Consider the following 15413-nt stretch of genomic DNA (forward strand, 5'->3'; position numbering starts at 1 on the left):
TAATGGTAACAGTAGTCTTGACTGTTGTTATTGCTTTTAAATTCTCTACTCCCTAACTTGTACATTAGATGACGCAATTGACTCTAAATCTTGGGTAGCAAATTATCAACCATTCTTGACTTTGACATTGATTAATTCTTGCTTAAGAAGGTTGCATTATTCCTGAAATGGTACACTTAGAAAAACGATTAGATTGGGCATGTCATCATAAACAAATAGGTCCTAACAAATTCCCCCTTTGATGATGACAAGCCCCATAAAATTAATGTTCCCATTGAGTTCCCCCTTAAGTGGTTAGTCCAAGATAAATCATGAAGGTAGAAATAAGAGCAATGTAAACTTAAGAAACACACAAAGCCTAGAACAAGATTACTAACATATATAGTCCACCACATAGCAAGAGTTTAATCAATAAGCAAGTAGAAAGAACATGAATTTTCCCTTTTCCCCCTCTTGACATCATCAAAAGGATAAGAGGCTACCCCCGGACACAGAATAATCATGCATGAGACGTCACATGAAAGACAACCATGGTTGCATCATAATAACAAGGTCAACACAAAGCAAAGGTTTAAACATGAGTTCAAAGACAAAGTTCAACAAGGCTAAACCATAGTTTAATGAGTACACCACCGAATGATAATGAGAGAGGGACAAGAGGTATAAGGTAAAAGATAAGTTTGATTATGGGTAAATGCAGGGTGCGGAAGTTTGGTCATCGTTTTTGAGGATAATGAAGAAGATAGCAAAATGGTTGAGGTTTGACAATGAAGGTCTGAGTCACAGTCATCTCTACTGTTGCATTGGACTTTGTATATTGAAACCACCAAGTTATGCATCGATATTACTTCTCAACGTATGATGAAAGAACATCAACTTCTCATATTTTCCTTAGTACACGACATGTGATGGGGGATCATCAACTTCTTATATTTTGTTCTCATTTCATGAAGATTCTTGACAAAAAATTGATCTTGACCTTTGAGCATAGAAACAGTGGCATACACTGTGACTTCCTTTCAATTTCTTCCAAATATTTTGCTTTACTTCTTTTCTCAAGACAGTCGCATTTTTCAATTGCATCTATCTCGTTTCCAATAATCACTTGGACAGTTCGCATATTGTCTTCCCATTTCTTTCCACCTTTTTTTTTCTTTTTTTTTTTTCATCTATCTCCGTTTTTCTAGCCAACTTCAATTTTCAATTTCATCTATCTCCGTTTTTCTAACCAACTTCCCAATCATCTCTTGATGCATATGTAGAACATGTAGTTGTTTGGTTCTTTGTTTCACATAGACCTTTGCAACATAAGTGAATTCAATGTGAAGGGGTGAGGTTTTTGGGTATTGAAAATGAAGGATTTTGAGCAATTTGAAGAGTATATGAGACATCCATTTGAAAGTGGTTGAAAGGGTAGTATATGGATTGATTTGAGAGGGGATGTGTCCTCATTCAATAGGGTATGTACCATTAAACACAAGACTAGACATGCGGTTGAGTGATTATTAAGCACAAACACGGTTTATCGATTATGGACATAACATGGAATGAATAGACTAGAATAAAAGATAGCAAACCCGTTCTAGTCAATCATATGAGGGATTAGTTGAATTCACATAAAGACTACATGCAATTAATTAAACCAATTTGTAACCTAAGTTTTCAAATTGTTCTCATGCAAGTGATTTAGTAAATATGTCGGCAATTTGATTTTCGGTTTTGCAAAAAAAAAATAAGTTTAATATGCCCTTTTTCTACGTGATCACGAGTAAAATGGTGACGAATCTCAATATGCTTAGTCTTGGAATGTTGAATCGGGTTTTTGGAAATATTTATTGCACTCGTATTATCACACATTATGGGAACGGAGTCAAAAATAATTCCAAAGTCAAGAAGTTGTTGTCTTACCCAAAGAAGTTGAGAACAACAATGTGCGGCACTAACATACTTACTTTAGGCCGTTGAAAGAGCCATCGTATTTTGTTTCTTTGAGCCCCATGAGATGAGACAAGGACCCAAGAATGTTGAAATCCTGGATGTACTCTTTCAATCTACCGTGCGACCCGCATAATCCGCATCGGAAAAATCTCTATACACCTTTTCACTAACATTCTTACCGAGTTCATCTTTGTCCATTTTGGACCCGGCTACCATAGGTGTATCATGAGACTTATCATTAGTCATCCCAAATTTCTTAAGCATTTCCTTAGTGTACTTTTGTTGATGGATCATGATTCCATTCTTTGATTGCTTGATTTGGAGCCGAAGGAAAAATCCTAGCTCACCCATCATGCTCATTTCAAACTCCGATTTCATTAGTTTCGAAAGTACACATAAAGGGGTTCATTTGTTGCACCAAATATAATGTCATCAACATATACTTGGACAACCAACAGTTCAGCTGACTGTGACTTTAAAAACAATGTTTTGTCAACGGAGCCTCTTCTAAAACCATTTTCAATAAGAAATTTAGACAATCTATTATACCAACACCTAGGTGCTTGTTTTAAACCATAAAGGGCTTTGTCTAATTTGAAAAACATGGTTAGGCAAATCATTGTCTTTAAAGCCCGGAGGTTGCTCCACAAAGACATCATCTTCCAAATATCCATTTAAGAAAGCGGTTTTGACATCCATTTGGAAAAGTTTAATGCCTTTGTGAGCCGCAAAAGCTATAAGTAATCGTATGGCCTCAAGTCTAGCTACCGGTGCATAGGTTTCATCGTAATCAATACCTTCTTGTTGATTATAACCTTGCACCACTAGCCTAGCCTTGTTCCTTATAATTTCTCCCGAGTCATCAAGCTTATTGCGAAAGACCCACCTAGTACCAATGACGGTACGATTAGGCGGTCTAGGGACTAAGTGCCATACCTCATTTCTCTTGAATTAATTGAGTTCTTCTTGCATGGCAAGCAACCAGTTTGCATCAGTCAGAGCGGCTGTTACATTTGAGGGTTCAATTTGAGAAAGGAAGGCATTGTGGGCACAATATTCGTTGAGATGAGCGAGATTGTTGAGGGATGATCTTGTTCGAATTCCCGAGTTGAGATCACTTGTGATATTAGAGAGTGGATGAGAGCTTTGATATTTCCACTTCTTTGGAACAATAGTTTCTTGTTCCCCTCAGCAGCATCAGTCTCAGTGACTATTTCCATTTGCTTAGAGTGGTCTTCATCCGCACTGTTTTGAGTTATTTCAATTCTGGAGGTGGAGGCAACAGTCGTTGGGTCTGTTGCATCCAGAGAGGAAACAGCAGCAAGTGTACCACGTGTTCCCCCTGAGTTGCAGCTTTCCTTTGAATGGTAACAGTCCGTCTGTCTGTTGCAGGGCGTCATTGTTTAGAGCTTCCTCATCCGCAAACACAAAGTATTTTCTCAGAGGACCAATCTCAAATTCATCCTCATCATCTTCATCCTTATTTTCTACCTATCTAAGAATGGTAGATTCATCAAATATGACATGTACATTTTTTTTTTTGGATTTAAAGGAGCTTCTAACATGTTTGCATCTAGCACATTCATCACATAACTTATCAAATTCAAACTACATGTTAGGAAAACCTTCAACTAGGTCAAGTCTTCTAAGGGTATTAGGAGTTTTAGCACTAACATGTCCAAATCATTTGTGCCACAACCGAGAGTCATTTTTTCATTACACTTATGCAAGACATAGTATGACCGGATAGCATGTTCAAATCGGTTAAGTAAACATCTTTGACACGTCAACCTGCAAGAATCAACTCATGGGTTGTAGTATCAACAATACGACACAAATTAGCACTAATTTCAACAATATTACCCTTATCACAAAGTTGAGAGATACTAAGGAGATTATGCTTCAAACCTTTGACAAGCCGCACGTTGTCGACACAAAGTAACGATGACTTACCAACCTTTCCAATGCCTATTACTTCACCTTTTTGTTGTCACCAAACGTTACCGTGCCACCATCATAAGCTTTAAGTGAGAGGAATTGGCTTCTATCACTCGTCATGTGACGAGAGCATCCACTATCCAAGTACCAATTGCGGCCGCCTCTCACCAAGCCCTACACAAGATTAGACTTTGAGTTTAGGAACCCAAACAAACTTGGGTCCCCTTTTATGATCAACATATCTCACAATGTCTTTCCTAATCCATATTTGCTTTACAACTTTAATGTTCTTGTTAATGTCATTATGTCTTTTCTTGCAAGCATTAAAGACATGACCATTCTTACCACAATAGCTGCAAATAATGTATTTGGGAAGATCTGTAATACTACGGTTTTATGAGTCTATGGGTACTCTATCGAGTAGGCCTTACTCTGTCGAGTAAGGGTGTGTTGCGGTTTTAAAATAGTTTCTGACCTGTTGGGTACTCGATCGAGTAACCTTGATACTCGATCGAGTAAGGGGGAACTCGATCGAGTACCTCAGCTACTCGATCGAGTAGCTCGGTTGACGGGTTATGTTTTGACGGGTTTTGTTAATAACGCGGATTAGTATATATAATATGTCGTCATCTTTAGTAAACACTTTTATAAACCTAATTCAGTCAAAAAGGAGATTGAAACTATGTAGTTCGCTTCATCCGCATTATTGGCAAATCCCGGAGCTTGAGAGGTCGGATTTTATTGTTCTTTATACCTTTGTGATCCTTGCGTCGAGGGTAAGATCTACATACCAATTTTATAGTATTCTTTTAAGTTTCGTTAAACCCTAATTTTGGGAATTGGGGGTTTTTATGATTTGTTAAGGTTAGATTGTGATTATGTGATTATGTGATAGGAGAAGGATTTGTAGAGGAGAGGTTTTGAGACAATTTTGCTAGATCGTCGATGATTGTGTTGCTTTCCGGTAGGGTTTCCTACTCGCATTACTTACATAATATGTGGTGATTGTCTTGTAGTTAGTGTAATTGGTTGATTCAGACGGTTGTTGATATTGTGATTGTGATTGTTTGTCTGTGGTTCTCGAGATGCGTTCTCGGCTGAGTGGAGTCACTTGCGGGAGTGGCTTCACGCCCTAGTTTCGCCCTTCGTGGAACCCGCCACGGAAGGGGATGTGCACATTAATGGGACAGGGTTATCGCTCGGTATGATGAGCGGGGCTTAGGTGGGAACGGCGGTCCCCCACTCGGCGTGGTCGGGTCCAAAGGGACGGTCGGTGACGGAGATGGAGTGGAGTGCCCGATTGTGTATGATTGCTTGATCTGTGTTGGTTGCTCTTGTTGATATATAACTTGTGTAAATAGTCTTGACCCCCGTTTAAATGTTTTTAAAACTGTGGTGATCCATTCGGGGGTGGTGAGCAGTTATTGAGCAGGTATGATATGACGCGTATGGGATAGCTGGGATGAGTCATCACGTGGCAGTTACAAAAGTCTTCCTCTGTGTCAGATGATGCTTTATAGATTTGATAGTCTTAGCAGTAGACCGTCTGAGAATGTTGTATTTCAGTTTATCAGTTTTGGTTTTGATCATGTAATCACTTAAACTATATTTACTTTTAAAGTACGTTTCTTTATTGTCTTATGATTATCATTGCCTCGGGTAACCGAGATGGTAGCATCCTTCTACCTGAGTGGTCCTGGTAAGGCACTTGGAGTATGGGGGTGTTACAAGATCAACATATTTCCTTCTCCCAAAATTGGGTTTAGGCTTCTGGATGTAACAGTCGGACTGTCTGTTCCATTTAAAACCTAGACCGGCAACCTTATCACATCTTTTGGGCTCTTTTGTTGGAAGGTTTAAAACATTTTGTCCGCCTTCACAATTCTTTGAAACATTCTTAGCCTCAACAAGTTCCTTGACTTTGAAAGTGAGATACTTGTTTCTTTCTTTAGAGCTTTCAAGCCCCCTTTTCATTATGTCATACTCGGATTTAAGCTTTATGAAAGTTTCAGATTTTTGTTGAACATTAAGCTTAAGACTCGAGATGCATTTATCTAGGTGAATGATTTTAGAACTAGGTGAACTACATTCGGGAGAATCATGTTGAAATTTGACAAATTTTTCTTGAAGCATTCTAATTTCCCTTTTGTAGGCATCTATGTTAACCTTAAGACATTCATTCTCCTTAGATAATTTAGTGACAAGTTCATTTGAGACTTCATTGTTATTCTTGTCGAGAGGTGACAAACGAGACATCATTACTTTAGGTTCTTCTACCTCATCAACTAGGTCATTAATGACGCCTTTGAAAACAGATTTTTCTTTTAAAAGTTCATCATTCTTTTCAACTTCTATAGACAATCTTTTTTCCACTATAAAGTCATGAGTGTGAGCATTGAGTTTCGACACAAGATATCCAATTCTTTCTTTAGAATCCTCATACTTAGATGTCATTTTATCAAGACGTTTGTTTAGATCAACGAATTCTTCGGATCTTTCATGAGCATTAGACTTAGAAGTGCTACATTCGGGCATACCCTTTTTGAAAAAGGCAAGCTTTTCATGAAGAACTCCTATTTCTTTCTTGTGATCACATAATTCAATTTTAAGACACTCGTTTTCATTGACAAAATGTTTGACATGTTCATTTGACTTAGCTAGATCTTTGTTGGAAGCAACAGTCTCAGATACTGTTTCTCTTAAGTCAATTACCTCAACCACTAGGTCATCCAATTCGTCTTTGAGAGCATCTTTGTCCTTCAAAAGATCATCACGTTCCTTTGTTAGCAAGGAAACTTGCATCACCAAGGTGGTGTTGACATTTTCAAGGTCAGAGACATCCATGGGGATCATCTTAAGACACTCAAGTTCTTTAGTCAATTGTTTGTTCAATTTGTTGACTCTTTTTACTTCATCATAAGCCTCAGAGGTGACAGTGACACTGTCTGTTGCTTTCAGTTCATTTTTAAGGTTAAAGTTTTCTTGAGCAATTTCTTCAATTTCATCTTGCATTATATCAAGCTTATCATTTTGTGAACGACACTTATCAAAGAGTTTGTCAAGAAGCTTACATACCTTTTCTTTGGAGTAAGATCTAACCTTGGCTTTTAGATGCTTTACCTCATTGTCGGAGTCCGAGTCGGAATCATCGGGGTGAGCCATGAGACATCTAAGATGTTCAATTTTAGAATTTTTTGAGACTTTGTCCTTGAGATGACTTGTAAGACACATTTTATACTCTAGTTGCTCCTCGATGAGTTCCTCATCTTTCTCGGAGTCGGACATTCCCCAAATCACGGTCATGACTCTATGTTTGTAGTCCCTTTTAACTTTATCTCGTTTTTCCTTTGATTCGATTTCATCCCACTTGGGACATTCTTTAACTTGGTGAGTTTTATCACCACACTTAAAGCATCCCACGGTGGAACTAGGTCATTTCTTAGGAAATCGTTTTTTCGAGTAATTATTATTGAACCTTTTTTTCTTGACCATGGACTAACCCGGCTAGATTTCTTGAGAACATAGCAAGCTCGTATTCCTCCTCGTCTTCTCCATCGCTTGGAGAGGACGTGAGAGCGAGACTCCTTCCCTTTGAAGACTCGCTAGAATGCTTGTCGAGATTGAACTCGTGAGCCATTAGTGATCCCATTAGTTCATGAGGAGATAGGGTTGACAAATCTTTGGCTTCCTCTATTGCGGTAACTTTGGGTTGCCACTTAGAGGTGAGACTACGAAGAATTTTACGAATGATGTCCTCGGACTCGAAATTCCTTCCTAGACTTTTTAGCTCATTAATAAGACAAGAAAAACGTGAAGAAATGCTATTTATGGACTCGTCCTTTGACATTCTAAACATCTCATATTGTTGCATGAGAAGGTCAATATGGTGTTTTCTAACTTGGGAAGTCTCCTCATAAGCAAGTACAAGAGAGTCCCAAATAGATTTTGCCGTAGGACATCCAGAGATTCGACTAACTTCCCCCTCACCAACACAACGTTGAAGAATCGACATTGCTTTGGAGTTTTTTTAGGCAAGTTTAAAGTCGTCTTCATTGTAATTTCTTTCCTCTTTAGTTTTGGTGAAACCGGTTAGCATATCGGTTTCCTCAATAACAAGAGGTCCATTTTGGATGATGTTCCAACATTGAAAATCGATACTTTTGATGTAATGTTCCATTTTGAGTTTCCACCATCCAAAATTCGCAACGGTAAAGACCGGGATCTTGGAGTGTTTCTCGGAATCCATTACCCACGAATCAAACTCTAAGGCGATTAGCCTCGATCAAGAGCACGAGGCTCTGATACCAATTTTTGAGTTTATGGATTCAAGTACCTAAGAGGGGGAGGGGGTGAATTATGTACTATTTAAAAATTTTAAATTAAACTTTATTGAATTAAAGTAAGTTGTTTGATGATATGAGAGATAAGAATATTTCGAATAATATAGAGAAATTAAACGAGTATTAAAATGAACGTTTGCTGAAGTATGAAGGTAACAATTGTTCTGACTGTAGCTATTTGTCTCAGTTTATGAAGTACGACTACGGACCAAATGTGACAAAAGATGTGGAATCCGTTACTTCAAAAGTTAAGCAAAGCAAATGCAAACGGAATAAAGAGCAGCGGAATAAAACAAATAAAATCAAACACGAGATTTTTGAATTGGTTCGGCAAGAACTCAAGTGCCTACGTCCAATCTACTTTTTATTGATTAATTTTAGTGATCTGCTCCGACTACTAAAAAACCCGTGCAATAAAAAGACCAACAACCTACTCCGGTTGTGACACAAGTTCAAGAACTACTCCGTCCTAGAACAAGGTAACTCGCAACCTACTCCGGTTGCCAAAGAGTTAAAGGACTACTCCGTCCTAGACTCTACAACTCACAACCTACTCCGGTTGCCACAAGAGTTAAAGGACTACTCCGTCCTAGAACTCAACACTCTAACTTAGAACGTTTACAAGGATCAAGTTTCCACGGACTGATTCTTTAACAAGAATTTATATGGACAACTTACAAGATCAAACGGTTCATAAGTGAGAGAGTTTAATACTTAAAGCAACAAATCCAACGTGATTGTAACACTTGAAGACTTTGAAAGCTTTGCAAAATATCAAAAGGATTTGAAAACTTGAAAACAATTTTGCAAACTCTACACTCTAACTAGAATGTTTTCAAACCAAGTTTCCTTAGACTGATTCTTAAAAAGAATTGAGAAGGACAACTTATTGGTACAAACGATTTCTAGATGAGAGGGTAGAACACTGTGAAGTAACAGTGACTTCGACTGTCGTAATTGAAGACTTAGAAGATTTTTTGCAAAGAAAATTTCGTGTTCTTTAAAAACTAATTTTGCAAAAATACATTGATTTCTCTGAAAAGTCTTGCTTTCAAAGTGAAGAGAAGGGTTCCTTTTATAGAGGAGGCACACAAGAGGAGGCAAGCTAGGGTTTGTGAGTCAAAGGTCTTCACATGTGATGAAGACCAACACTTCCCCAAACTTGCACAAAAGAAGGTACTTTTATTGAGAGGCAAAAGAAGAAAATAAGGTTTGTAATTATCCAAAAGAAGCCTTTGATTTTTCAGAAAACAAAGAGTGGAAAACAAGTCACAAGATGACAAGCTTTCACAAAAATGGCAAAAAGGCATTCCTTCTTTTACAAAAGACCAAGGAGTCAAATTGGCACAAAGAGGAAACAATTTGAATTGATAATTAGCTAAACCTTTTTCCCTTTTCTAGAAACCCAAATCTTTAGAGAAGAAATCTGAAAGTTGTTAATTAAATCCAAGCCATTTAAAAAGGATAAAAGGGAGTTTCGAAAGGAGATTGAATTCAAGTGTTACAGACCATGGTGACAGTCCAGGCTACTGTTACTTGTAATGGTAACAGTAGTCTTGACTGTTGTTATTGCTTTTAAATACTCTACTCCCTAACTTGTACATTAGATGACGCAATTGACTCTAAATCTTGGGTAGCAAATTATCAACCATTCTTGACTTTGACATTGATTAATTCTTGCTTAAGGAGGTTGCATTATTCCTGAAATGGTACACTTAGAAACACGATTAGATTGGGCATGTCATCATCAACAAATAGGTCCTAACACACAAGACTAACACAAATCCCCAATTCCCAAAATTAGGGTTTAACGAAACATAATTAAATATAAAAAATTCGATACGTAGATCTTACCCTCGACGCAAGGATCACAAAGATGTAAAGAACGATGAAATCCGACCTCTCAAGCTCCGGGATTTGTCAATAATGTGATTGATGCGAAGAACGTAGTTTGTTTTCTCTTTGAACGTAATTAGGTTTGATAAAATGTATTAAGGAAGTGACGGAGTTGTTTATATATTCAATCGCATTATTAACACCCGACAAATCATCACCCCGTAAACCGGCTACTCGATCGAGTAGCTGAGGTACTCGATCGAGTGCCCCCTTACTCGATCGAGTATCCACGTTACTCGATCGAGTACCCAACAGGTTAGAAACTATTTTAAACTGCAACTCACCCTTACTCGACAGAGTAAGGCCTACTCGATAGAGTACCCAAAGATCCATAAATACGTAGTATTACACTCACAGGTCTCATTATCTTGATGGTTCTCATAGGATCCCATATATATATATATATATATATATATATATATATATATATATATATATATATATATATAGAGAGAGAGAGAGAGAGAGAGAGAGAGAGAGAGAGAGAGAGAGCCTTTCTCATGAGTCCACTACATCTAATAAGTCCCTAAGTCCTCATATGGACCATTAGATGTAAGAGATGGATGGATGAAATTGCATCTAAATGGAAGGCTACAATTTTATCTCAGCTAATTATCTTCCTTAATCACTTAAGCTCCCTTAAACACTCAGCCTATCCTAATCTCCTCTCATTATCCCACCCACCTACTCTCTCTCTCTATATCTCATTTCTCTCTAAAATTATCAACAACAAAAAAACCAAAAAAAAAAACACTCTCTCATCCTCACCGGTTCACCAACCCAACCCAACCCTCCCCACCAAATCCGGCAACCTCTCATCTCTCACTAGCCCGACACCACCCCGACCTCCTCCTGCCGCCTCCCTCTCCCTCCGCATGCCGGCAGCCACCGACCTCACAACCTCTACCCGTGCAGATCCCGAGCCCACCACCCCGACACCACACACCAGCCGGTGACCACTACACCACGACCTGCACACACCAGCCACTGCCACACCGCCCCTCATCGTCGCACATCCCTCATCGCCACACATCCCTCATCACCGCACAATGTACACCATCCGCCACACCGCTGCCTCCAACATCGTCTCCCTCCCGACATTCTCACTCGTTTTCCAGATCTATTGTTTTTTTTTTCAGATCTGGAGAAGTGTGGTGGTGGTTGTTGGCGAGAGTGGTTGTTTGGGCGTTTTAATTCGTTTCTTTTTCAGTTTTTTTTTTTTTTTTTTTTTTGGATTTTTTTTGTTGTTTTGGTTTTACTTGTTGGTTTAATTATTAATTCTTATATTTTACGTGTTCGTTTAATCGTCTCACATGTAGTATTGTTTAATTAGTAATTGTTGGTTTAACGGTTTTTGTTAGATTTACGGGGTTTTTCTTAGATTTTCGGGTTTTTTTGTTAGATTTACGGGTTTTTTCTTAGATTTATGCATATAATTTGTTATTCTCATGACTCATTCACCGACATTTTATTTTTGTATATAATTTGATAATTTAATTGGGTTATATGACTAAAGTTATACAATTTACGAGTAAAGTTATACAATTTATGACTAAAGTTACACCCTTGAAAAATTAAATTTACGTATACTTTGTACTAAAATTATACAATTTATGATTAAAGTTATACAATTTACGACTAAAGTTATACTATTTATGATTAAAGTTACACCCTTGAAAAATTAAATTTACGACTAAAGTCTACTTTTTTGACTTAATGTTGGTATTGTTGCTTTGTTTTAAGATTCTAATTTTAAAGTTTAGATGATTTTTTTTTTGCAATATTATTATTGGTTTTTTTGGCAATATTATTATCTCTTATGTTAAATATCGTCTTATTTTATATTCTCTCATTATGTGTAGTTGTCGTAGATTTAATATAGTTGTTATCGTCGATTTTTGATTTTAGTCTTGCTATATATTTTTATATAAAAATATGAATTAGTGTAACTTTATTTTAGATTTTAGTCTTGCTATATATTAATTTGATAATTTTTTTTTTATTTTAGAACTTTGTTGGAATTAAAACTTTGTTGGAATTATAGTTGTACTATTTTCGACTAAAGTTGTACAAATTTGTACTAAAGTTATACAAAAAATGACTGAAGTTATACTATTATGGAGTAAAGTTATACAATTTTGGACTAAGGTTACACAAATTTGGACTGAAGTTATACAAAAAATGACTGAAGTTATACTATTATGGACTAAAGTTATACAATTTTGGACTAAAGTTACACAAATTTGGACTAAAGTTATACAAAAAATGACTGAAGTTATACTATTATGGACTAAAGTTATACAATTTTGGACTAAAGTTACACAAATTTGGACTAAAGTTATACAAAAAATGACTGAAGTTATACTATTATGGACTAAAGTTGTACCCTATAAATATTAAAGTTACAATATTTAGGATAAAAGTTATATCATTATGGATTAAAGTCATAAATTTATAATATTAAATCTCTTACTCTTCTCATTTCTCCTTTTTATGAAAAAAAATATAAGTATAACAACAAAAAAATAACAAATAAAAACCAACACTATAATTTAAATTTATATAAGTACTGTTTTTATAAATTTAGACATATTTGTATAATTTTAGTCCATATTTGTATAACTTTAGTCTATTTTTGTATAATTTTAGTCCTTATTTTGTATAACTTTAGTCCATATTTGTATAACTTTAGGCAATTTTTGTATAACTTTAGCCCATTCTTGTATAACTCTAGTCCTTATTTGTATAACTTTAGTCCATTTTTGTATAACTTTAATCCATTTTTGTGTAACTTTAGTCCTTATTTGTATAACTTTAGTCCATATTTGTATAACTTTAGTAAATTTTTGTATAACTTTAGTAAATTTTTGTATAACTTTAGTCCTTATTTGTATAACTTTAGAATATTTGAAGGGTATAACTTTAGTAAATATGAAAAAACAATAGGAGATTAAAGTGTGTTTTTAACCAATAAAACCAACTTGATCTCTAGATAATGAATCTAAACTATACGAGATTAAAAAATTTAACTAAAAAACAAATCTGAAAAATCAAAAAACTTTTTTTTAAGGGTGTAACTTTCGTCATAAATAATATAACTTTAGTAGTAAAGAGTATAACTTTAGTCAACAACACCACACAACATTCATCCTCATCATCATTTTAAAAGGAATTTAACAAGAAAAAACAAGGATTTGAAAATTTAACAAAAAAACAAGTAAATAACAAAAAAAATAGAAAATAGAAAAAAAAAAGCCACCTTTTAAAATAAAACAAATAAACGGATGAGTCTTGCATTAAGTTCAATAGTAGCATTCATCCTCATCATTTTAATGTTTTAATGGTATAACTTTAGTCGGAAATAGTATAACTGTAATGTTTCAAGGATATAACTTTAGCAGTAAATAGTGGAATTTTAATGTTTTAATGGTATAACTTTAGTCAAAAATAGTATAACTTTAATGTGTCAAGGGTATAACTTCAGTCAAAAATTGTATAACTTTAAGGAAATACAAAACAAAGATAATCTATAAAAAATTAATAAAAAGATCTGAAAAAAATGTAACTTATAAAAATGAAATCTGAAAAATGTAAATTTAAAAAGAAAATCAAACCAAAGCACCACCACCACTGCCAACCAAACCCGACACCCACCTCACCAAACCCGACACACCCACCTCACCAAACCACCTCACCAACCTCACGCAACAACCCGACACACCCCTAACCCACCAAACCCGACACACCTCAATCCACGACAACCTCACGCAACAACCCCGGCCTCGCCAACCTCCCCAAACACCTCACCACCACCAGATCTTATGTCCTCATTCCCTGACAATCGCACGCAACAACCCCGACACCAGAACAATCTCGACACACGCCGCCAACACCGACCTTTCACCAGCCGTCGACTACCATTACCCAGATCTGCCGCCGTCTTCCTTCTCCGCCCCTACATACTCACGAGTGTCGTCTCTCCGTGTGTCGCCGTCGTCATTTGTTGTTTGTTCTCGTCGCCGTTGATGTCTCCTCGTCGCCGCCTTCGCGTGTCGCCCCAGATCTGACTATTTTTTGGGTGTTTTTTTTGTTTTCCGTCGTCGTCATTTATTTTTAGCTGTTAGTTTTTTTTTTCGGATTTGGCGGTTTTTTTAATTGGTGGTGGTAGGTTTTTTTTCAGATCTGGAATTGTTTTGTAGTGGTGATGTCATGGTGAAAGGAGAGTGGTGGTGGTCGTGGTAGGGATGGCAGGGAGGTTGGGAGTGAAGAAAGAGAGAGAAAGGAGAAAGGAACTAATGAGATGTGAGGATGGAGAGAGAAGTGAAATATTGATGTTGTGAGGGATTCTGAGTAATGAGGAAAGGGAGTGATTATTTGGTGGGGGGGAGGGGGGAGGGGGGGGGGGGGAGGGGGGGGGGGGGTGTTAGTGATTAATTAGGGTGGGTAGAGAGAGTGTGTAATTAAACACCATTTTTTTGCTTTGATCTTATCCATTCAATTTCTATATCTAAGGGCCTCTAAGAGGACTTATGGACTCACTACTAAAGGGTGGACTTAGTTTGTCACTTTTCGTGAGTTACCCCCGCATTTATATACTATTGGATCTAACAAGATCAATGGCTATGATTAGACCAAAAAAATAATACACACTCATTTTTTTTCTCTCTCTTCCCCTCATCCTACGTTTTCCCTGCTTCTTCATTCTTCCCTCTTTTTTCTTATTTTATTCATCTTTTTTTTTTCAATCCTATTTTCTTCATTCATTCTCTCTTTTTCCTAATTTCTTCAATTTAATAACATTATTCAATCAAATCATCACAAAAACTGGAGTAATTCAAGTCGAAAACACAAATTAATTGATTATTTTCGTTCTATTTGATTTACACATGCATCAATCGTCAATTTTTGCCCAAAATTTGAAGAAACCCTAGCTCGAATCGACAAAACGAAGGTAAGAGTAGATTATATAAGTCAATATATGTTATTTTGCGAGTTATTTCAATTTCTACTCCGTTAGTATGCTTGTTTATCATACGGTTGACATTTGATTGATGATTTATTATCATAATGCTGAAAATTTGTTGGTAACCTAGATTAGCACACCAACTATTTGTTATGTCTAGTTGAATTTAGAAACTCAATTATTGTAATGAAAAAACGTGGTTATTTAATAGTTATTTAAATGCAGAAACGCGGTTATTGTAATGTACAAACTCAGTTATTGTAATGTACAAACTCATTTATTGTGGTGTAGAAACACTGGTATTTGTAGTTATTGTAACGTAGAAACTCAGTTATTGT

Source organism: Silene latifolia, chromosome 10 (genome assembly GCF_048544455.1).
Source record: "Silene latifolia isolate original U9 population chromosome 10, ASM4854445v1, whole genome shotgun sequence".
Taxonomy (NCBI): domain Eukaryota; kingdom Viridiplantae; phylum Streptophyta; class Magnoliopsida; order Caryophyllales; family Caryophyllaceae; genus Silene; species Silene latifolia.